Source organism: Giraffa tippelskirchi, chromosome 3 (genome assembly GCF_054371585.1).
Source record: "Giraffa tippelskirchi isolate mGirTip1 chromosome 3, T2T-mGirTip1v1.2.pri, whole genome shotgun sequence".
Classification (NCBI taxonomy): domain Eukaryota; kingdom Metazoa; phylum Chordata; class Mammalia; order Artiodactyla; family Giraffidae; genus Giraffa; species Giraffa tippelskirchi.
In genome coordinates this window covers 125,766,652-125,791,349 of record NC_137277.1, presented here as the reverse complement: position 1 = coordinate 125,791,349, position 24,698 = coordinate 125,766,652, and the positions used below count along the sequence as shown (strand labels likewise).

Sequence of the window (24,698 nt, the reverse complement as noted above, 5' to 3'; positions counted from 1 at the left end):
CTTTGTATTTCTGTGTTATCTGTTGTGATTTCTCCATTTTCATTTCTAATTTTGTTGACTTGTTTCTTCTCCCTTTGTTTCTTGATGAGTCTGGCTAATGGTTTGTCTATAATTGTCATATCTTCTTCTTGGATGGATCCTTTGATCATTATGTAGTGTCCTTTTTTGTCTCTTTTCACAGCCTTTATTTCAAAAATCTATTTTATCTGATATGAGTATTGCTACTCTTGCTTTCTTTTGGTCTCCATTTGCGTGAAATATCTTTTTCCAGCCCTTCACTTTCAGTCCGTATGTGTCCCTTGTTTTGAGGTGGGTCTCTTGTAGACAGCATATATAGGGGTCTTGTTTTTGTATCCATTCAGCCAGTCTTTGTCTTTTGGTTGGGGCATTCAGCCCATTTACATTTAAGGTAATTATTGATAAGTGTGATCCTCCTGCCATTTATATTCTTCGTTGTTTTGGGTTCGAGTTTATACACCTTTTCTGTGTTTCCTGTCTAAAGAAGATCCTTTAGCATTTGTTGAAGAACTGGTTTGGTGGTGCTGAATTCTCTCAGCTTTTGCTAGTCTGTAAAGCTTTTGATTTCTCCTTCATATTTGAATGAGATCCTTGCTGGGTACAGTAATCTGGGTTGTAGGTTTTTGTCTTTCATATCTTTAAGTATGTCCTTCCATTCTCTTCTGGCCTGAAGAGTTTCTATTGAAAGATCAGCTGTTATCCTTATAGGAATCTCCTTGTGTGTTATTTGTTGTGTTTCCCTGGCTGCTTTTAATATTTGTTCTTTGTGTTTGATCTTCGCTAATTTGATTAAAATGTGTCTTGGGGTGTCTCGCCTTGGGTTTATCCTGTTTGGGACTCTCTGGATTTCTTGGGCTTCGGTGACTATTTCCTTCCCCATTTTAGGGAAGTTTTCAACTATTATTTTCTCAAGTTTTCTCATGGCCTTTCTTTTTGGGATGGTTTTCTTCTTCTGGGATTCCTATGATTCGAATGTTGGGGCATTTGACATTGTCCCAGAGGTCTCTGAAGTTGTCCTCATTTCTTTTAATTCTTTTTTCTTTTTTCCTCTCTGCTTCATTTATTTCCACCATTCTATCTTCTACCTTATTTATCCTATCTTCTGCCTCCATTATTCTACTATTGGTTCCTTCCAGAGTGTTTTTGATCTCATTTATTGCATTATTAATTATTGATTGACTCTTTCTTATTTCTTCTAGGTCCTTGTTAAACTATTCTTGCATCTTCTCAATCTTTGTCTTCAGGCTATTTATCTGTAACTCCATTTTGTTTTCAAGATTTTGGATCATTTTTACTATCATTATTCTGAATTCTTTTTCAGGTAGACTCCCTATCTCCTCCTTTTTGGTTTGGTTTGGTGAGCATTTATCACGTTCCTTTACCTGCTGTGTATTTCTCTGCCTTTTCATCTTGTTTAGATTGCTGTGTTTGGGGTGACCTTTCTGTATTCTGGCAGTTTGTGGTTCCTCTTTATTGTGGAGGTTCCTCCTTGTGGGTGGGGTTGGATGAGTGGATTGTCAAGATTTCCTGGTTAGGGAAGCTTGCATTGGTGTTCTGGTGGGTGAAGCTGGATTTCTTCTCTGGAGTGCAATGGAGTGTCCAGTAGTGAGTTTTGAGGTGTCTATGGGCTTGGTGTGACTTTGGGCAGCCTGTATATTAAAGCTCAGGGCTATGTTCCTGCATTGCTGGAGGATTTGCGTGGTATGTCTTACTCTGGAACTTGTTGGCTCTTGGGTGGAGCTTAGTTTAGGTTTGGAGGCTTTTGGATGAGCTCTTATCAGTTAATGTTGCCTGGAGTCAGGAGTTCTCCTGTGTTCTCAGGTTTTGGACTTAAGTCTCCTGCCTCTGGTTTTCAGTCTTATTCTTACAGTAATATCAAGACTTCTTCATCCATACAGCACCAATGATAAAACATCTAGGTTAATAGAGAAAATGAAAATTAAAGGAATAATAGAGGACTTAAAAATAAAAAATTAAAATTAAAATTTAAAAGTAATAATAGTAAAAATATATTTAGGAATTTCTCTGGAGCTGTTGCAGGCAGTGTGGGGTCAGTTCAGTTTCAGATAGTTTCTTGTTCCAGCTTATACTTCTCAAGATCTATAAGCCCCTTCCAATGTAGTCAGTGCTAACTCCAAGGTTTTAATCTGTTGCACCTGTCACTTCCAAAATGGCTCCCTCTGTTTATTTTGCCTGCTTCTGTTTGCAAGTCTCTTCAGTGTCTAATTTCTGCCCTGACACAAAGGGGCAAAGGTGGTCACTTATTTAGGCTCACTTGTTCAGTTGTGCTGTGGGGAGAGAGGAACACCACAAACAAATATCACTGGCACATGTAGGGAGTGCTCGCAGTGTCTTGGCCACACTGGCTTTGTCCCAGCTCACGGAGTGTGTGCTTTCCCAGTCTCCACTGCTCAGGCTCCACGTTGCTCTGCAGGGGAACTGTCTAAAGCAGGCCCTGGGTTGTGTGCACTTCCCAGGTCTAAGCCACTCAGGTTCAGTTTCACAGGTACTCCACAAAGGCGCAGACTCAGTGGGTTCTGCGTTTTGTGCCCTTCCCAGGTCCAAGCAGCTCAGGCGACCAGGTGCTTGGCAAGCACACACTCCCCTGGTGTGGTGCATCGTATCACCTCCCCCATCCCAGCTGCTCAGTTTCCTGGGTGCCCAGCAGGAGCGCCATCTCAGGTGTGCTGGAGAGCTGATCTCTGGCTGCGACTCTCCTGGCAGATGTCAACTGTCCAGTATCCCAGGAAGACTTGGTTAGCAACTGGAAGCCTGCTCACAGTTTGGTAGAGGATGCCGTCTCTGGGGCTGAGATTGCCCCTTTCCAGCTTTGGCTGTTGCCTGCCTGCCTCCCTGCCTCCAGCGGGGGATGGGCCAGCCCTCAGCTGGCTAGCTCTCCTCTGGTATTCGCTCAGTCCTTTGTTCTGTGAGTGGCCCGGCAGTACCTTAGGTTAGGGCTTTTCGTGGGAAAGTTCTCTCTCTCTCTCTCTTTTTTTCTCTCTCTCTATGGCTATTCCACAGTTTGGGTTGCTATCTCACGTTAGCTCCCTCAGATTGCTCTCAGAGCATTCAGGCCTGGTCCTTACCCTAAGGCCCAGCTCGCACCTCCCTGTTTAGCCCCTGCTTGCTGGTGGCAGACCCAAGCATCTGGGCTACTTCTCCACTGGGAAATGCCATTAAGCATGGAATCTCTGGGGTTTATTTATTTATTTATTTATTTATCCTCCTGGTTATGTTGCTCTCTGAGATTCCAAGACTCCCCACAGACCCACTGGTGAGAGGGTTTCCTGGTATTTGGAAACTTCTTCTCTTTTACGACTCCCTCCCGGGATGAGTCTTGTCCCTAACTCTTTTGTCTCACTTTTTATCTATTATATTTTGTCCTACCTCCTTTTGAAGACAATGGGCTGCCTTTCTGGGTGCCTGGTGTCCTCTGCCAGTGTTCAGAAGTTGTTTTGTGGAATTTGCTCAGCGTTCAATGTTCTTTTGATGAATTTGTGGGGGTGAAAGTGGTCTCCCTGTCCTATTCCTCTGCCATCTTAGGACTGCCCCTAGTCCCTTAAATCTATTTCTCATTTCCACTGTATAATTGTAAGGGATTTGATTTAGGTCATACCTGAATGGTCTAGTGGTTTTCCCTACTTTCTTCACTTTAAGTCTGAATTTGGCAATAAGGGGTTCATGATCTGAGCCACAGTCAGCTGCTGGTCTTGTTTTTGCTGACAGTATAGAGTTTCTTCATCTTGCTGCAAAGAATATAATCAATCTGATTTCTGTATTGACCATCTGGTGATGTCCATGTGTAGAATCTTCTTGTGTGTTGTTGGAAGAGAGTGTTTGCTATGACCAGTGCATTCTCTTGGCAAAACTCTGTTAGCCTTTGCCCTTCTTCATTCTGTACTCCAAGGCTAAATTTGCCTGTTACTCCAGGTGTTTCTTGACTTCCTACTTTTGCATTCCAGTCCCCTACAATGAGAAGAACATCTTTTTTGGGTATAGTTCTAGGTCTTGTAGGTCTTCATAGAACCATTCAACTTCAGCTTCCTCAGCATTACTGGTCGGGGCATAGACTTGGATTACTGTGATATTGAATGGTTTGCCTTGGAAACAAACAGACATCATTCTGTCATTTTTGAGATTGCATCCAAGTACTGCATTCAGACCCTTTTGTTGACTATGATGGCTATTCCATTTCCTCTAAGGGATTATTGCCCACAGTAGTAGATATAATGGTCATCTGATTTTAATTCACCCATTCCAGTCCATTTTAGTTAGCTGATTCCTAAAATGTCAACGTTGACTCTTGCCATCTCCTGTTTGACCACTTCCAATTTGCCTTGATTTGTGGGCCTAAAATTCCAGATTCCTATGCAATATTGCTCTTTACAACATTGGACCTTGCTTCCATCACCAGTCACATCCGCAACTGGGTGTTGTTTTTGCTTTGGCTCCGTCTCTTCATTCTTTCTGGATTTATTTCTCTTCTGATCTCCAGTAGCATATTGGGCACCTACTGACCTAGGGAATTCATCTTTAAGTGTCCTATTTTTTTGCCTTTTCATACTGTTCATGGGGTTCTCAAGGCAAGAATACTGAAGTGGTTTGCTATTCCCTTCTCCATTGGACCATGTTTTGTCAGAACTCTCCACCATGACCCATCTGTCTTGGGTGGCCCTCCATGCCGTGGCTCATAGTTTCATTGAGTTAGACAAGGCTGTGGTCCATGTGATCAGATTGGTTAGTTTTTTGTGATTGCAGTTTTCTGTCTGTCTGCCCTCTGATGGAGAAGGATAAGAGGCTTATGGAAGCTTCCTAATGGGAGAGACTGACTGAAGTGAAAACTGGGTCTTGTTCTGATGGGAGGAGCCATGCTCAGTAAATCTTGAATCCAATTTTCTCTTGATGGGTGGAGCTGTGTTCCCTCCCTGTTATTTACCTGGGACCAAACTATGGTGGAGGTAATGAAGATAATGGTGATCTCCTTCAAAAGATCCCATGTATGTACTGCTACACTCAGGGCCCCCAACCCTGCAGCAGACCACCACAGACCCACTCCTCAGCTGAAGACTCCTGGACACTCACAGGCAAGTCTGGGTCAGTCTCTTGTGGGGTCACTGCTCCTTTCTCCTGGGTCTTGGTATACAAGATTCTGTTTGTGCCCTCCAAGAGTCTATTTCCCAGTTCTGTGTAAGTTCTGGCAGCTCTATGGTGGGGTTAATGGTGACCTCCTCCTCCTCCTAATTTCCTTTAGGATTGACTTGTTTGATCTCCTTGTGATTCAAGGGACTCTCAAGAGTTTTCTCCAGCACCACAGTTTGAAAGAATCAATTATTTGGCACTGGGCCTTCTTTTTTACTATACAAAATCCCCTGAATGTAGTAATGTACTTGACATGGAAGAGGTATACAATATTTGTAACAGTCTATCTTATTACACTGGATTAAATGAACCAAGTTTCTGTCTTTTGCAAAATGTAGGTAGTAATAGAAGCTACCTCATAAAGATGTTTTAGGAGTTTTGAAGTTTATGTAAGATAATACATATACCAGGTACAAAGAACAGTGCTTGGTACCAAAGTGCTCAATGAATGGTTGCTCTTTTAAAAATTTGTATTGCAATGTGAGTAATGTTACTATTACATGTTAAATTATCATAATGCATTTTTAATTTCTTTTTTTTTTTTTCTTTTTTTCTTCTTCCTCCATGTCTCCCCATTCACAATACAGACCAGGTAAAGGGCCTGCCTGGGCTGAGGTGTATATGGGGTGGGTTTACTCTGCCTCCTCCTTCTATACAGTCAGTGTAAGTACACAGCCTGTGGTAAGCATCGGGAGGCCGCATTTTTAATTTCATGTGAAAATTGTAACATCTGTTTTTAAGATTTAGGATGTGATCTCTCCCATCACAAAATTTTCAGTGTGTTCAACAAGAAAGAAAACCAATGAAAAGGTGAGGTAATCCCATTCTATGTCTTTCTTGTTGACAAAGTGCTGAGATCTATGGTTATTTGAAGATTCTAAATATAGAGCATTAATGACCCAAAAGTTCTTCTCAGATTTCATTTTTTCTAATAGCTTCTGAAAAAATACTCCCAGGAGTGTCAACTCTTAGTGTTAAGTTAGCTAGTTAATGCAATTTACTGTAGTGTATTACATTTTATCACATTGACTTTATCTCACGAGTCTATTCATGTCCAGTCTGCTTTGGTCATAAGAAATGCATTATCCAATTATTTATTCAGTCTCTTTGCTAATATGGAAATAAGAAATTTATTTCATTGGCTAAGTCGCTAGAACAAACATCATTGTATGCACATGTATCACTTTAGTTGTGTCCAACTCTGTGAGACCCGATGGATTGTATCCTGCCAGGCTCCTCTGTCTATGAGATTCTTCAGCAAGAATGCTGGAGTAGGTTGCCATGCTCTCCTTCCAGGGACTCAGGGATCAAAGCCACATTTCTTACATCTCCTGCATTGGCAGGCAGGTTCTTTACCACTAGCACTACCTGGGAAGCCCATCACTGGGTCTCTTAATTCTGGGTAAGATGCACAACTGAACAATACTTTCATGTGTACTTCCTTCTATGACTTCAGAATTTTCCTGTTGCTGAATTGACACTGGTGAATTTTAATATATGATGATAAAACTCCCCTAAGGCTTTTAAATAAAATTCCTCAATAAATCCATCTTGATTTTTACACTGTTGTTCTTGGTGCTGAGCCTCTTCACTTTTTTTCTTCTTTGAGATCTTGAGAAACTGTGAAGTTTATTGGGTAAGTGAGAGACTATACGTACATAATTTTCAAATTAGCAGGATCAACATGAGATGTATCAGTTCAGTTCAGTTGCTCAGTCATGTCCAACTCTTTGAGACCCCATGAATTGCAGCACGCCAGGCCTCCCTGTCCATCACTAACTCCTGGAGTTTACCCAAACCCATGTCCATCGAGTCAGCGATGCCATCCAACCATGAGATGTATAGTATACTCAAAGAACCTGTTCTAATCTCCCCCTTCCTTCTTCCCTTTCTTACTGGTGAATTTGATTCATGCTTCATGAGAAACAGAAGTAAATGGACACTTTCTCATTTTCCTTTCACCATGTCTCTGCAGCCTCTTGAATCAAGACCCACTGTCTTTCATCCATTATTGTAGGAGGAAACATCCCTGTTCCTAGATAAAGCCAACCTTTCCCTTGTGCTCTGTACCTCATCCCCTTTCACTTTCTCAAAGACTTTACTCCCACAAATAGACATCTCTTTCCTGAATTATCAGTTTCCCTCTTTCTAGGGGGTTGTTAGGAGAAGGCAATGGCACCCCACTCCAGTACTCTTGCCTGGAAAATCCCATGGACGGAGGAGCCTGGTAGGCTGCAGTCCATGGGGTCGCTAAGAGTCGGACACAACTGAGCGACTTCACTTTCACTTTTTACTTTCATGCATTGGAGAAGGAAATGGCAACCCACTCCCGTGTTCTTGCCTGGAGAATCCCAGGGACGGCGGAGCCTGGTGAGCTGCCGTCTATGGGGTTGCACAGAGTTGGACATGACTGAAGTGACTTAGCAGCAGCAGGGGGTTGTTTTCTTCAGCCAACAAACCTGCTCTTGACCTCCCATTCCTGTCTAGCTGCTACCCCATTTTCCTGCTCTCTCACAGAAAAACTTCTCAAATGAATGCCTTTCCCTACTGCATCACCTAGTTTCAGTCCACTTCAAATAGGCCTTTGTCCTCCCCGCTACATCTGAAACTTCTAAAAGATTCATCAGTGACCTCCATGTTACCAAACTCAGTGGTCACATTTTGCCTTCATCTATGTAACAACTCAGTGGCTTTTCTCCCAAGTGACCATGATCTCCTCAAAACTTTTCTTGGCTTCTGTGATACCCTGCATGCATGTGTACATGCTAAGTCATGGTATGTTTCTTCAGTCATGTTCAACTCTTTGCCACCCTATGGACTGTAGCCCTCCAGGCTCCTCTGTCCACGGGGTTCTCTAAGCAAGAATACTGAAATGGGTTGCCCTGTCCTCCTCCAGGGATCTTCCCCACCTAAGGATCAAACCCATGTCTCTTATGACTCCTGCATTGGCAGACAGGTTCTTTACCACTAGTACCATGTGGGAAGCTGCTTCGTGATACCCTACTCCCCTGATTTTCCTATATCACTGCCTAGTGAGTATTATAGACTGGTAACTTCAAAGTGTACATATCCAGATCTAACCTTCCCCAGATCCCAACTTGTATATCTAAATGCAATTTGGCATCTCCATTTGGATGTCTCATGAGCATCTCATATCCATTTATTATGATCACCTTTACATGTAAATAAATACACATTTAGAATCCTTTTGCTCTTCACTCTGCTTGGTGCTCTCTTCCCTCATCTTTTCTCTTTATTTCCTGCTCCTTCTCCTAAACCAGTCCCCAATAGTTTAGATCCCTTGGTGATTCCATTGCACCCAGTAGTTTTCCTTTGTGGTAATTAGCACACTTATAGTCAACTAGCCAAATGTATGATTATCCATTTAATGTCAACCTCGTGCCTTTATCCTTTAAAATTTCTGAGGCCACAGGTTTTCCATGTTGTCCACTATCTCTTCAGGGCTCAACTCAGTGTCTTGAGCATATTAGGGCCACTATAAATATACTTATTTCTTATCTTTGTACATCTAGGTTGCTCCTATTTTTCACCACTACAAGCAGTTCTACAATGAACTTCATGTAGCTAAATCTTTGACATGTCTTTAATCATGTGATTAAAATATCCCTAGAAATAGAATCATTGGTTTTATAATGAGATGCACATTTTCAAGGCTTTTTGCTAATGGTGATGGTCTGAAAAATAGCCGTCATTAACTTCTCCTCTCCCTGTACAAGCATGCCACTCATCTGTCAATAAGTGGTGTCTCTAGAGAACAGACTTATAGTTGCCAAGAGGGAGGAAGGATGAGGAGGGAATGGAATGGGAGGCTGGGGTTAGCAGATGCAAGCTGTTACATACAGAATGGATAATCAACAAGGTCCTACAGAATAGCATGAGGATCTGTATTCAATGTCATATAATAAGCCATCATGGAAAAGAATATAAAAAAGAATGTATGTATGTGTGTAACTGAATCACTTTGCTGTACAGCAGAAATTAATACAACATTGTAGATCAACTATACTTCAATAATAAATAAATTAAATTAAATTTTAAAAAAGTGATGTCTTAGGACTTCCCTCATCATCCAGTGGTTAAGAAACTGCCTTGCAATGCAGGGGATGTGGGTTCAATCCCTGGTCAGGGAACTAAGATCCCATAAGCCTCAAAGCAGTCAAGCTCATGTGCTGCAACTACTGAAGCCTGCTTGCTCTGGAGCCCATGTGCCACAATTAGAGAGCCCACGCTGCAACGAAAGATCCCACATGATGCAACTAAGACATGAAACAAACAAAAAAAAGTGATGTCTCCTTTCCTTATCCTTGAGTGACTTACTTTGACCTTCAGAATGTGGTGAAAATAGAATTGCCAGGTAAAATACAAGATGCCCAGTAAAATTGGAATGTCAAATAAACAGAAAAGTGGGACATGCTTATACTAAAATATTATCTGTGGTTTATCTGACATTCAAATTCAACTGGGTATTCTGTACCTTTTTATTGATGTATAGCTGATTTATTAAATATTATCTTCATGTGTACGGCATAATGACTCAATGTTTTTGCAGATTATGCTCATTTGTAAGTTATTACAAGATAATGGCTATAATTCCCTGTGCTATACAATATATTCTTGTTGCTTATCTATTTTATACACAGTAGTTTGTATATGTTAATCCCATATTCCTAATTTGTCTCTCTCCCTCTCCCTCCCCCCTTTGGTAACTACAAGTTTGTTTTCTGTATCTGTTTATGTTTCTGTTTTGCACATATATTAATTTGTATTATTTTTTAGATTCCATGTATAAGTGATATCCTATAGTATTTATCTTTCCCTGTCTGATTTATGTCACTAACATAACATATTCTCTAGGTCCATCCACATTGCTACAAACGACAGAATTTCATTCTTCTTATGACCGAGTAAAGCTTCTTAATCCATTTGTCTGTTGATGGACACCTGGGTTGCATCCAGGTCCTGGCTGCTATAAATAGTGTTGCAATGAACATTGGGTTGCATGTATATTTTTGAATTAGTATTTTCATTTTTTTGAGATACATACTCAAGAGTAGAGTTGCTGGGTCATATGGTAGTCCTATTTTTGGGTTTTTGAGGACGCTCCATACTGTTTTCCACAGTAGCTGCACCAATTTACTTTCCCACCAATAGTTTACAAAGGTTCCCGTTTTCCCATTTCCTTACTAATATGTTATTTGTAGACTTTTTCATGATAGCCATTCTGACAGGTGTAAAGTTATATCCCATTGTGATTTGCATTTAAGAATCAGCGATGTTGAGCATCTTTTCATGAGGCATTCTGTATTTTTATTTGCTAAATATGGAAACACTAGGTATGAAGACACTATTGCTATTCCAGGCCTAGCCTTTTTTTTTTAAATTATTTTTTAATTGAAGGAAAGTTGCCTTACAATGTTGTGTTGGTTTTTGCTATACAACAATGCGAATCAGCAGAACTAGCCTTTGAGAGACATAGCAGTTTCTCCTGTTGCTGTCTAGAAACCAGCTAGCATTCTGTAAAGAACTTTGCCCTAGACTCCTGAATGAAGAGAGGTCAGCTAGAGAAGACAAGGAGATGAGAAGTCACTTGACATGTTTCAGCCCTAGTGGAGCTCCCAGACCCAGAGCTAGGGGCGGTGGGGTATAGAGGATTTCTCATCTTATATCCAGGTAGATTTCAGAATTGCTATAAACCTCTTCTCTGTGTTGCATCCATGGTGACTTTCCTGTCCACTTCTCACCACTGAATGCCTGGTAGGGGTGGAAGAGTGGAGGCAAGTTGGGAAAGTTCACAGTTCACAGCTTTCTAGGCCCAGAGGAACTGCACTCACATCTGAGCATGATTCAGATCATGAAATATTCAACTTTTAAAAAATTCAATTCCAAAGTGGGTATTTATTTTATTATTTAAAACATTTTTTTTTAACTTTTAATTTTATACTGGAGTATAGTTGATTAAGGGGCTTCACAGGTGGCTCACTGGTAAAGAATCTGCCTGCCAAGCGGGAGACACAGGTTTGATCCTTGGGTAGGGAAGATCCCTGGAGAAGAAAATAGAAAGCCACTCCAGTATTCTTGCCTGGGAAATCCCATGGACAGAGGGGCCTGACAGTCTACAGTCCATGGGGTCACAAAGAGTCGGATACAATAGTTGATTAATAATGTTGTGTTAACTTTAGGTGTACAGCAAAGTGATTTAGATATACATATACACCTATCTCAGAGAAGGCAATGCACCCCACTCCAGTATTCTTGCCTGGAGAATCCCAGGGACTGGGGAGCCTGGTGGGCTGCCGTCTATGGGGTCGCACAGAGTCGGACACGATTGAAGCGACTTAGCAGCAGCAGCAGCAGCAGAAGCATACACCTATCTATTCTTTTTCAAATTCTTTTTTCCCATTTAGGTTGTTACAGAATATTGAGCAGAATTCTCTGGGCTATGTAGTGGGTTTTTGTTAGTTAGAAATATTGAACTTTGAGGCTGATGCTTTCTTGGGATGAGACTTTGAGGTATCTTGAGAGGTGGTCTGTTTTGTTTTGTTTTGCATGACAGAGAATATAAAGAATTTGTGGCCAGAGGGAAGACTCTGTTGGATTAAATATGATCACAAATTCTTTGTCACTCCTCAGATCAAGAGGTAGAATTTGTTTCTTCTCCCACAGGGACTCTGGGCTGGATATGTGACTTGGTTGAAGAAACAGAATGTGATGGATGTGAATCTGTGTGACTTTCAGCTTTTTGAAAAATAATTAAAAGTCCTGATTTAGAGCATTTGCCAATTTCTAAGAATCCACCTGAAATGCAGAAGACACAGTAGATGTAGGTTTGATCCCTAGGTCAGGAAGATCCCCTGTAGAAGAAATGGCAACATACTCCAGTATGCCTACCTGAAAAATCCTGGGGACAAAGGAGCCTGGTGGGCTATGGTCCAAAGGGTGCAAAGAGTTGGACATTACTGAATAACTGAGCACGTGGTATAAGTACTGCCAGCATGACTGATTTCAAGCTACCAATGTGATATCACAGAGCATGTAGTTGGAAAGAGATAGGCATAAATGACCAACGGGCTCCAGCATACCATCACTTCCAGACTTACTCCTTAAGAGATCTGTCAGCTTCCATGATTATTCTGAGAATACTATTTCTTACATTATATTGTTCTTTGGGGGAAATAATCTGTCTAGAATTATGCAAGTTTTGAATTTTGTGATCTTTTTAAGATCTTTATCCCATGGATATAATTCACTGTCATATGAACTGTATAGTTAAATCCCATTTTGAAAATTGAAATAGGAAAAATTGAAGATGTAAGCCTTCAATTTTTAAGCTAAAAGAACTTCCTTCTCCCAATTAAGAGTCAAAAACAGAACTAAAACTCTCTCTTCCAGTTTCTGACATTAGAATTGTGGTAGCAAAACCTTATCATTCTATGTGATCTCTGGACAAGTATGTGATTAAAGACATGACTTTAAGTGTGGAATCTGGAAGCTAGGTCATCAGGTAAAGCTTGATCTATACTCTGAGGCAGAAATGTCAGCATGGAAATCCAAACCTTGCAGGCACAATTTTTATTAGAAGTTTGGCTTTTGTCCATGCAATTGGTAGGATTTCCCACCTCCTCCCTCCCACATTTCTGTGTTCTCTTCCATCACACAAGTGTCTTGGGAGTGGGGTGTTTTAGTTTGTCATCATTTCACATTCCTTTTTAGGTTTCTGTGCATATTAAAAAAAAAGTACCTTTTTTATAGGTTTCACAGTTGTAAAACAAATTCCAGCAATTTAAATTTTAGATGTTACAGGATTTACATTTCCTACTGTCTTCCTCTATATTTAAAGTATATCCCTTGAAATCCTTTGATACACTCCCCTGTGCCTCATTTCTTATAATACCCTCTCTCTGATACTGAATGGTCTTTGGATAAACAGTGTGTTTATATTTCACACTGATTCGAATTAGCAAATTTGAAACAGTGAGCAATGAAAAATATTATTAAGGTCTCACTTTATGCATATACATTGAAATAATTTGAATTCCCCTCACTAAAAATTGTTGATTGTGCATTAAACAGTAAGTTGGATGTAAGAAATGTATTTCATTTGCCTAGGTTTACATGCACTCAGACTATTATTTCCCTCATTACATTTATTCTTAAGAGAAAAATCTATCTTGATGTCTTATGCATGTTTTGAGTTACATGAGGTTTTCAGGAGTTGTTCCCAGAGTGACTCTCCAGTGACTTAGATGATCCAGTTTCTCTACTGTGAATCTGTTTATTATTTTTGCTGATTGTTAATGATAAAAGTTACTGATTGCTTAATCCTGTACTAGGGACTATGTTGATTATCTGTGTACTCAACAATGTGTATTACTGTTATCTAAGAAGCGGATATCATTATATCATCTCCATTTTGTAAATGAAAATTTTCATGCTTGAAAAATTTAAGTAACTTGCCTTAAGGGAATATCTTTGGATTCCAAAAGTCTGGAATAAGATTTCTTTGTCAATGCCAAGATTTTTGCTAACCAATTTAGTATGAACTATTTGCCATACTTCCCTCTGTTATTTCAGTCCTGTAGAAAGGTAGGTAGATTTTGTTTTTGTGATCATGGCCTTTCAACTTTTTAAAATATTAAGTAATTTTTTCCTTTCTGGCTGCACTGGGTCTTCATTGCTGTGGGCGGGCTTTCTCTAGTTGCGGTATTCAGGCTTCTCATTGCAGTGGCTTCTCTTCTTGTGGCGCATGGACTCTAGGCACGCAGGCCTCAGCAGTTGTGGTACATAGGCTCAGTAGTTGTGCACAGGCTTAGTTGCCTCTTGGCATGTGTAATCCTCCCTGACCAGGGATTGAACCAGTGTCCCCTGCATTGCTAGGAGGATTCTTATCCACTGCACCACCAGCGAAGTCCATTAAAAAAATTTTTTTTTAATTCTTTTTTTTTTTTTTGCTACCAAAACTTGTGGAATTTTAGTTCCTCAAACCAGGATTGAGCCAGTGCCCACTGCATTAGAAGAATGGAGTCCTAACAACTGGACCACCAGAGAAGTCCCTCAAATTTTTTAAATGACTGTTTTCTAATCCCAAAAGGAGCATTGTGCTCCCAAGTTCTTGAAGATTATTATAAGTAACAGTTATAGACATATAAAGTATAAGACATATAAAATGACTCATTCTGGTTTTGTGGAAAGAGACAACCACAAATCACTGCTATTTTTCAAAATTATTTTGCAAGTTTTGTGTTTCAAAATGAAACCTACATTTATTGCCTTTCAGTTCAGTTCAGTTCAGTCGCTCAGTCGTGTCCGACTCTCTGCGACCCCATGAATTGCAGCACGCCAGGCCTCTCTGTCCATCACCAACTCCCGGAGTCTACCCAAACCCATGTTCATCGAGTCGGTGATGCCATCCAACCATCTCATCCTCTGTCGTCCCCTTCTCCTCCCGCCCCCAATCCTACCCAGCATTAGGGTCTTTTCCAATGAGTCAACCCTTCGCATGAGGTGGCCAAAGTATTGGAGCTTCAGCTTCAACATCAGACCTTCCAATGAACACCCAGGATTGATCTCTTTCAGGATGGATTGATTTGATCTCCTTGCAGTCCAAGGGACTCTCAAGAGTCTTCTCTAACACCACAGTTCAAAAGCATCAGTTCTGCGGCGCTCAGCTTTCTTCACCGTCCAACTCTCACATCCATACATGACCACTGGAAAAACCATAGCCTTGACTAGACGGACTTTTGTTGGCAAAGTAATGTCTCTGCTTTTAAACATGCTATCTAGGTTGGCCATAACCTTCCTTCCAAGGAGTAAGCGTCTTTTAATTTCATGGCTGCAGTCACCATCAGCAGTGATTCTGGAGCCCAAAAAAGTAAAGTCTGACACTGTTTCCACTGTTTCCCCATCTATTTCCCATGGAGTGATGGGACCAAATGCCATGATCTTAGTTTTCTGAATGTTGAGCTTTAAGCCAACTTTTTCACTCTCCTCCTTCACCTTCATCAAGAGGCTCTTTAGCTCTTCTTCACTTTCTGCCATAAGGGTGGTGTCATCCGCATATCTGAGGTTATTGATATTTCTCCCAGCAATCTTGATTCCAGCTTGTGTTTCTTCCAGCCCAGCGTTTCTCATGATGTACTCTGCATATAAGTTAAATAAGCAGGGTGACAATATACAGCCTTGACGTACTCCTTTTCCTATTTGGAACCAGTCTGTTGTTCCATGTCCAGTTCTAACTGTTGCTTCCTGACCTGCATACAGGTTTGTCAAGAGACAGGTCAGATGGTCTGGTATTCCCATCTCTTTCAGAATTTTCCACAGTTTATTGTGATCCACACAGTCAAAGGCTTTGGCATAGTCAATAAAGCAGTCAATATTGCCTTTAGATAAGTTATATTAAGGAAAGGGCTTCCATGGTGGCTCTGATGGTAAAGAATCTGCCTGAAATATGGGAGACCTGGGTTCGGTCCCTGGGTTGGGAAGATCCCCTGGAGGAGGGCATGGCAACCCACTCCAGTATTCCTGCCTGAAGAATCCCCATGGACAGAGAAGCCTGGCGGGCTACAGTCCATGGGGTTGCAAAGAGTCAGACACGACTGAGCAACTAAGCACAACACATATTAAGAAAGAGCAAATAAAATTTTGGATGGGAAGAACTATCATTCTTGTGCAGAAAATATTAGGTACCTCTATCTTTTCCTGTGGTTCAAAGTGTGGTGAAAATCTTCAAAAAGGGTAGGTAACTAAGTGGATGTGGGTAGCACCTGCTACACTAGAAGAATTAAAGTGTCTGTTCTCATTACCATCACTGTTATCTGGACCAGGTGACTACAAGCCTGTTGGTCAGGTCAGTCCCCAACACAGCATTTTATGGGCTCAGGAATTATTCCTGATCTATATTGCTGTTCTTCCTGATATTGCTCCAGCCTTTCCACCACTGTTCTCTTTTTAAAAATTTTTTATTGATGTATAGTTGATTTACAGTGTTGTGTTAATTTCTACCATACAGAAAAGTGATTCAGCTATACATATACATACTTTTTAAAATATTCTTTTCCATTATGGTTTATCTCAGGATATTGAATATAGTTCCCTGTGCTATGCAATAGGACTGTTTTTTATCTATCCTATATATAATAATTTACGTCTGCAGTCTCAAACTTCCAATCCTTCTCTACCCTACCCACCCTCCTTAGCAACCACAAGTCTGTTCTCTATGTCTGTGAGTCTGCTTCTGTTTCATAGATAGGTTTTTTTGTGCCATATTTTAGATTCCATATATATAAGTGATATCATAAGGTATTTGTCTTTCTCTTTCTGATTTATTTCACTTAGTATCACAGTCTCTAGTTGTATCCATGTTGCTGGAAATGGCATTTTCATTCTTCTTCATGGCCAAGTAGTATTCCATTACATATATATACACCACATCTTCTTTATCCATTCATCTGTTGATGGACGTTTAGGTTGTTTCCATGTCTTGAATATTATGAACAGTGCTGCTATGAACATAGAGGTACATCTATATCTTTTAATTTTTGTCTGGCTACATGCTCAGGAGTGAGATTGCAAGATCACATGGTTATTCTATTTTTAGTTTTATGAGGAACCTCCATACTGTTTCCCATAGTGGCTGCACCAACCTACATTCCTGCCAGCAGTGTAGGAGGGTTTTCTTTTCACCACACCCTCCCCAGCATTTGTTATTTGTAAACTTTTTAATGGTATTTGTAAACATTCTGACCCATGTGGGGTGTTAACATTGGAGATTTGATTTGTACTTCTCTAATAACTAGAAACATGGAGCATCTTTTAATATGCCTATTGACCATCTGTATGTCTTCTTTGGAGAAACGTCTAGGTAAGTCTTCTGCCCATTTTTCAGTTGTGTGTGTGTTTTTGTTGTTGTTGTTGTTGTTGTTGTTTTTTCCAAGTACTGTCCTTTTTGTACTTATACACTAGGAACAAGAATACTGGTTTCAGAATTTGCCACTTATAAATAATAATAATAAAATAGCAGCTAACAATTATCAAGTTTTCACCTGTGCAAACCTCCTTATAAGCCTTATCTCATACAGCCCTCATAACTCATGAAGTAGGTGCAATTATTTTAATATAATACTCACATTTTAGGGAACTGAAGTATAGACCTTGAGCTTTGGTGAAATTTTTACCTTTCATTTTTTTCTTCTGTAAAATGGAGATTATATCTATTATTCATTTACTTCCCTTAAGTGAAGAAATGTGTATAAAATTCTTAGCACGTGCTTTATGAAACATAGTTGCATTGGATAAATAACCTTTTGATGTAACCTTGATACACATGATGGAACTACTTTTCAGATGGATAAAGATAGTTTCCTTTCTAGGCTCCCAAGAATTTATCTTTTCATTGCTTACTTTATTCATTATTCACCCCGATTGCTTCCAAAAGTGCTTCTCTGCAATATTTTCTTCTTCTCATTGAAAGGAAAAACGTCATCAAGGAAGCTCAGAGGACCTCTCCAGAATGAAATTACACCTAAACACACAAGTTATTTGATTGTGAGGAAACAAAAGAAGGGCTTCCCTGGTGGCTCAGACTGTAAAGAATGTGCCTGCAGTGCAGGAGACCTGGGTTCACTCCCTGGGTCAGGAAGATCCCCTGGAGAAGGGAGTGGCCTCTTACTCCAATATTCTTGCCTGGAGAATTCCACGGACAGAGGAGCCTGGCATGCAGGCTACAGTCCATGGGGTCACAAAGAGTCAGACACAACTAGGCGACTAACAACACTGAGCAACACATATAAACAAAAGAAACCCATTGCTACCAGGATTTCTGAATCCCTAAATCCTACCGTTTCTTCCCATTGGAGTCACACAGATGACATTTACACATGAGAATGCCAGAATGTTTTTTAAAAGTGGTGGCCAGAAGAGGATAAAAATGAGAAAAGATTGGACAAGAACTTCAATGACACTGAACCTCACTAGAAGGAGAAGCCCAGAGGCCAGCTCCTCAGGGCCAGAGTGGCTCAGGGTCCTAGTCTCCAGACCCACAATGGCAGGTGTGGGCGGGAAGGACTCTATGGTTGATGCAAAGGCATGTACACTAAAGCCCCTTTAATGAAAATGTGAATGGCTATCCATACAGGTCTCTGCCCACATTTGAATATCAGCAGCCAGACATCCTAAATGATTCATTTTTCTGAAGTTTTCCAAGAAGGAAACTCCTGTTTCCCAGGTTTGTTCTTAATAGATACTCCTGAGAAAGTTTGATTTTGGGGATGTAATTGATAGATTTGGATAGTTGTCATTTTTCTCAGTAATAAAGAGTTGGGAAGACAAGAGGGGAATTAACCTAGAAGTAATATTTAAAATACATTAATAACTATACAAAAAGAAAGAAAAAATAAAGGGAAAGGAAGTAAGGTAAAGAAAGAGGGAGGAATAAAAGAGAAAAAGGAAGAGCAAGAGAAAAATCCCTAGGCATTCATACAACTCTCTCAGGGTCCTTGATTGGGAACTAGATATTTTTTAGGTCAAGAACAGAGGCACAGGGAGAAAACCTTGAGTGAAGTTCAAGATCTATCTCTTATGGTAATTCATTACCACAAAATCTCTGTGTGTTGGAGTAGGTGAGAACCATGGTTTAATTATTTCACTGAAGAAAGGGAAGGACAAGTGCCAACATGTGCCAGTAACTTTCTCAAGATCACAGTTCCAAAATTTAAAAGAAGCTAGGCTTAAGGACTTCCCTAGTCCGGTGGCTAAGATTCCACACTCCTAATGCAGGGGATCTGGGTTCCATTCCTGGTCCGGGAATTATATTCCACATGCTGCAACTAAAGATCCCACTAAAGATTCTGCATGCCACAACTAAAGGATCTTTGATGAAGACTGAAGATCCCACATGCTGCAACTAGGACCTGGTACAGCCAAATAAATAAATAAAGAGGAAAAATAAACAAACAAAAGAAACTAGGCTTAGAAATATCCAAATCTTAAATGTCAGGACAATTTTGGGCTTTGGGTGGTTAAGTATTGTTATAAAACAAGAGAAAATATAGAGAAAAAAAGGACAAAGAAGCAGGAAGAAGAGGGGATGCTAAAAATACAAAGTGTATGTTTGCCTTGATGTCCTTAGGTTTGGACAGGCATGAATCTTGCAGTGTTGTGAAACAGGGATTAGGATGGATATAGCACATGTGGATGTTAGGCCAGAATCACTGCATGAGTACCATGATTCACTAATTTTAAAAAAATTGTAGTATAAAATACTCAGAATTTTAGTGTCCTCTGTAGTTCTTTTCAGAATCAACTTAATATGGAATGATTTCTGTCTGATGTGCCTTTCCTCATCTTCATGTCCTCAATAAACAACTTTTTCCTACATTTCTTTACCATCATCAAAGACCTCATTTTGTACTCTGGGGGAAAGCCTGTTCTACAGCAAGTTTACCTCTCTCCCTTCCTTCCAATTTTATATATATGCACACACAATACATGTAAGTGTGTGTGTGGATGTATACACAATTAATTACAAAAATGTGTGTATCCACTGAAAAAAAATCAGAAAATACAGAAATAAAAACAACAATTTAAAATCACATTTAGTTCCACTGTTGCTGTTGTTTAGTTGCTAAGTCATGTCCAGCTCTTTGCAACCCTGTGGACTGCAGCACATCACACTTCCCTGTCCTTCACTATCTCCCAGAGTTTGCTCAAACTCATGTCCTTTGAGTCAGTGATGCTATCCAGCCATCTCATCCTCTGTCTCACCCTTCTCCTCCTGCCCTCAATCTTTCCCAGCATCAGGGTCTTTTCCGACGAGTTGTCTCAGCTTCAGGTGGCCAAAGTGTTGGAGCTTCAGCTTCAGCTTCAGCATCAGTTCTTCCGATGAATATTCAGGACTGATTTCCTTTAGGACTAACTGGTTTGTTCTCCTTGCAGTCCAAGTGACTCTCAAGAGTCTTCTCCAACACCACAGATCGAAAGCATCGATTCTTGGGTGCTCAACCTTCTTTATGGCCCAATTCTCACATCTGTAGATGACTACCGGAAAACCATAGCTTTGACCATCTGGACCTTTGTCAGCAAAGTGATGTCTCTGCTTTTTAATATGCTGTCTAGGTTGGTCATAGCTTTTTTTCCCAAGGAGCAAGTGTCTTCTAATTTCAAAGTCACAGTGATTTTGGAAACAAAGAAAATAAAGTCTTTCACTGTTTCCATTGTTTCCCCATCTACTTGCCATGAAGTGATGGGACCAGATGCCATGATCTTAGTTTTTTGAATATTGAGTTTTAAGTCAGCTTTTTCACTCTCCTCTTTCACCCTCATCAAGAGGCTCTTCAGTTCCTCTTTGCTTTCTGCTATAAGGGTGGTATCATCTGCATATCTGAGGTTATTGATATTTCTCCTGGCAATCTTGACTCCAGCTTGAGCTCATCTAGTCTGACATTTCACATGATGTACTCTAAATATAAGTTAAATAAGCAGGGTGACAGTATACTGCCTTGACATAATTCTTTCCCAATTTGGATCAAGACTGTTGTTCCGTGTCCGGGTCTAACTATTGCTGACTGTAACTTCTTGACCTGCATACAGGTTTCTCAGGAGGCAGGTAAGGTGGTCTGGTTTTCCCATCTCTTGAAGAATTTTCCACAGTTTGTTGTGATCCACACAGTCAAAGGCTTTAGCATGGTCAATGAACCAGAAATAGACGTTTCTCTGGAATTCTCTTGCTTTTTCTATGACCCAGCAGATGTTGGCAATTTGATCTCTGGTTCCTCTGCCTTTCCTAAATCCAGCTTGTATATCTGGAAGTTCTCTGTTCACATAATGTTGAAAGCCTAACTTGAAGGATTTTGGTTTTCTATGTCTGGAAGTCTATTTATGTTTTGAAATAAGTTCATATGAATCATATTTTCACACTCCACATGTAAGTAATGCCATATGATATTTGTCTTTCTCTGAGTTGCTTCACTTAGTATGATAATCTCTAGGTAATTAATATTTTAACTGCCTAAAATATGATTGTCTAAAGTGCCACAATTTATTTAAATCATTGATTAGTATGGATATTTCTGTGGCTACAGATTTTTGCCAATATAAAAAAATACCACACAAGCTAAATCTTTGCATACTATTTATTCAGGATAGATTCCTAGAAATAGGTTAAGATAATCACATAATTAAGCATGAACAGGTAGAGTTTTAATAAAGACCACCAATTTTTATTCCAGAAAGACTGTGGAATTTCATACTCCCATTAGCAATAAAAAAAGAGATGAAAACAGTGTATGTATATTTGTACATATTTGCTTCTTTTGTGTGCATATAATGTATGTGCATATGTGTTTCTTCTAATAAGGTGAAATATTACTTAACTTAGGTAACTATATTGGAGTGACTAGCTGTGACAATAAAACCTAAAATTATAATGGCTTAACATAATAAAAATATATCTTTTGCTGATAAAGCTGTTCAATGAAGGGTTCCTGATTGAAGATGGCTTTCCTCCATGGGTTGATCTAGAGATCTGGACTCTTCCATCTTGTGGCTGTCAATTTTCTTGTGCCTTATTGATGTTATACCCATCTGGTGGGGATACAGGGAAAAGAGAAAGCATGATGGAGGTATAACTTCACAGTCCACTGGCCAGAATTCAGTCATGTGGTCTACAAGGGACTCTGGGAAATCTAGTCAGGGACTGGGGCCACAGAGACCAAAATGGATAGCCCCAGGTAGAACAATAGGGCAGGCTTACAAAATATGAAAAATTTCAGCTACATTGACAGAAGAGACTAATTGCAGTCATTAGCAGTGGCATTCCCATGTACACACAGGGAGTTTTTCATCTTAATTAGGCTGAAAATTTTTATTTTAACTAGGGCAATTTAAATTCTTTAAAGGTTTTCCACTTGCATATTTGCAAATATATGATAGATTTTTTTAATGCCAATTTTGTACTTAAGAAGGCCTTCCCATTTAATATCATACTGGCCACCAAGTTTTCAATATAATACATTTGTATGATAATGAAAAAATATTAACTGCCTAGTTAAAATAATTGTGCACACAGAATACTTTTCATTTGACAACATTCAGTTTATAGATCTGCTGTACTGCTTAGAATAATACTCAGGTAGGTGAATATGCAGATCCATTGATCAACCATAAAGGCTATCTTTAGATTTTACAGATGTGTTTCATTTTTTTCCTCTTCTAGAAGAAAACCCATTGCTTTAATAATGATATATTTAAGGTTATCTTATAGTAAAATGAATAGCTTTGTATTTTTCCTCCTTTTTACATTAAGTGAAAGTGAAGTAGTCTACCCAGATGATCATTAAATAATTCCCCCAAATTTTTTTTAGGAGACCCAGTAAGATTTTCATAGAACGTGCAATACCATACCTTTTCTACCTAGGTTTAAGCTTCACTGTATTCTGGTTATGCAACAAGATATATGAGTACAATCCCAAGAGACAAACATCAATTCCTTCCCTAACAATTCTCTTGCTTTCTTGGTTATGCCATTTTGTCTCCCAGTATTAAACTGCAGGAAGACAGCTTAGCCTTCTTTCAAACCATTAAGTGTGTCAAAGGGAAGGAGCTACATAAGTTCAAAGCATGATTCTGAGTTATTTTACAGCAAATCATAGCTCCCCTGCTGGCTCAGTGGTAAAGTATCCACCTGTCAATGCAGGAAATGTAGGTTCGATCCCTGGGTTGGGAAGATCCCTGGAAAGGGGGCATGGTAACCTACTCCAATATTCTTGCCTGGAGAATCCCATGGACAGAGGAGCCTGGCAGGCTACAGTTCATAGTGTTGCCACGAGTCAGACATGACTAAAGCAACTTAGCACACATGCCATAATCTAGACAGTATAAAGAGCATGCTGTTCATTGAGTACGTTGTTACACAGTTTTTCATTTATTGTTTTCTGTTCAACAACACAGTTTTATTGAAGGTGTGAAAGAGTGAAATAGGCATTCATACTTGCTTCATTGAAAGCAAAGGAAGCCCTGATAAGAAAATTTTAATAGAGTTACTTCCCAAACATTAAACAAGAGCTAAAAACAAAAGTTGAGCCTATTTGGAAAACATCAAGCTGATATTAAAATATTACTAATGAAGCAAGAGTCAAATCACTGCTTTCAGATCTCCAACTAATATGCTGAGCAGCCAAGAACCAACAAACTCAGTAAATATAAATAGATAATGGTCAGAATAAAGAAAATAAAGAAAGATAAATGGAAATGAGGTGAAATAGAATACACTGAAATACTTTAATGTATTTTAAGATAAATAAAAGTGGCACTCAGTCATTTCTGACTCTTTGTGACCTCATGGACTGTAGCCTGCCAAGCTCTTCTGTCTATGGAACTCTGCAGGCAAGATACTAGAGTGGGTAGCCATTCCCTTCTCCAGGGGATCTTCCCAACCCAAGGATCAAACCCAGGTCTCCTGAACTTTGGGCAAGATTTCTTTACCACCTGAGCCCCCAGGGAAGACAAATAAAGAGATTAAAAAATAAAAAAGCGCTACTCAAAAAAGTATGTGCCAAGATTTAGGGAAAAAACAAAACACATTTCAGGCTTCTCTGGTGGTCCAATGGTTAAGAATCTATCTGCCAGTGGAGGGGACACAAGTTCAATACCTGGTCCAGGAAGATCCCACATGCTAAGGGGCAAATAAGCCTGTGTGCCACAGCTATCGAGCCCACGCTCTAGAGCCTATGCTCTGCAACAGGAGAAGCCACTGCAATAAGAAGCTCTGCATGGCAATGAAGAGTAGCCCCCACTCACCGCAACTAGGGAAAGCCCACACGCAGCAAGGAAGACCCAATGCAGCCAAGAGCAAGCAATCTAATAATTAATTAAAAACAAACAAACAAATAAACCTCTTGTCATCTTCTTGCCCTGGTTGCCAGTCTCTGATTCTTTCCCCTTCAAACAATATTTTATTTCTAGCACTTCAAATCGAAGAAGCTTATGATACACATAAGTTGCTCACTTTACATATTTTGCAGAAAATACCACCTCTAATCAAATCCTAGCTGTTGTTAATTCAGTGTTATGCTCTGATAGGTATCAGACTAAATTCTTTTGCGAGGATTGTGTTTTGGCTACTCAGCAGGATTCCTGAAGGTGCAAACTTCCATCTGGACTTATCTTGAATGTTACTTGGGATGGGATAACCTTTTAGATTAAAATGCTTATAGTCTTTCAATGATTATTAATGAATGATCACATAGGGAACAAACATATAGCTACCAAGGGAGAAAAGGGAGGTGTGGGATGAATTGAGAGACTAGGATTAACATATATACACTACTATGTATAAACATACATGTATATATATATATATGTACACACACACACACACACACATACACTATTATGTATACTATGTCACAAAGAATAAGACACAACTTAGCAACTGAACAACAACAACAACAAATGTATAAAATAGATAGCTAATGAGAACCTACTGTATAGCACAGGGAACTCTTCTTGGTGCTCTGTGGTGACCTAAA

General features: G+C 39.7%; 1 long non-coding RNA gene and 1 other non-coding gene across 2 annotated transcripts; both read right to left on the bottom strand.

Moving 5' to 3' along the window:
• Positions 1–5,719: 5,719 nt before the first annotated feature.
• On the bottom strand, positions 5,720–5,855 carry LOC145544012 (small nucleolar RNA SNORA51). The gene has a single exon (XR_014081237.1). It is a non-coding gene; the product is annotated as a small nucleolar RNA SNORA51 (small nucleolar RNA).
• Positions 5,856–21,288: 15,433 nt separating this feature from the next.
• LOC145541806 (uncharacterized) lies at positions 21,289–24,698 on the bottom strand. The gene is made up of 2 exons (XR_014079301.1): positions 24,654–24,698; positions 21,289–21,753 (listed from the first exon to the last, which is right to left on the bottom strand). It is a non-coding gene; the product is annotated as an uncharacterized LOC145541806 (long non-coding RNA).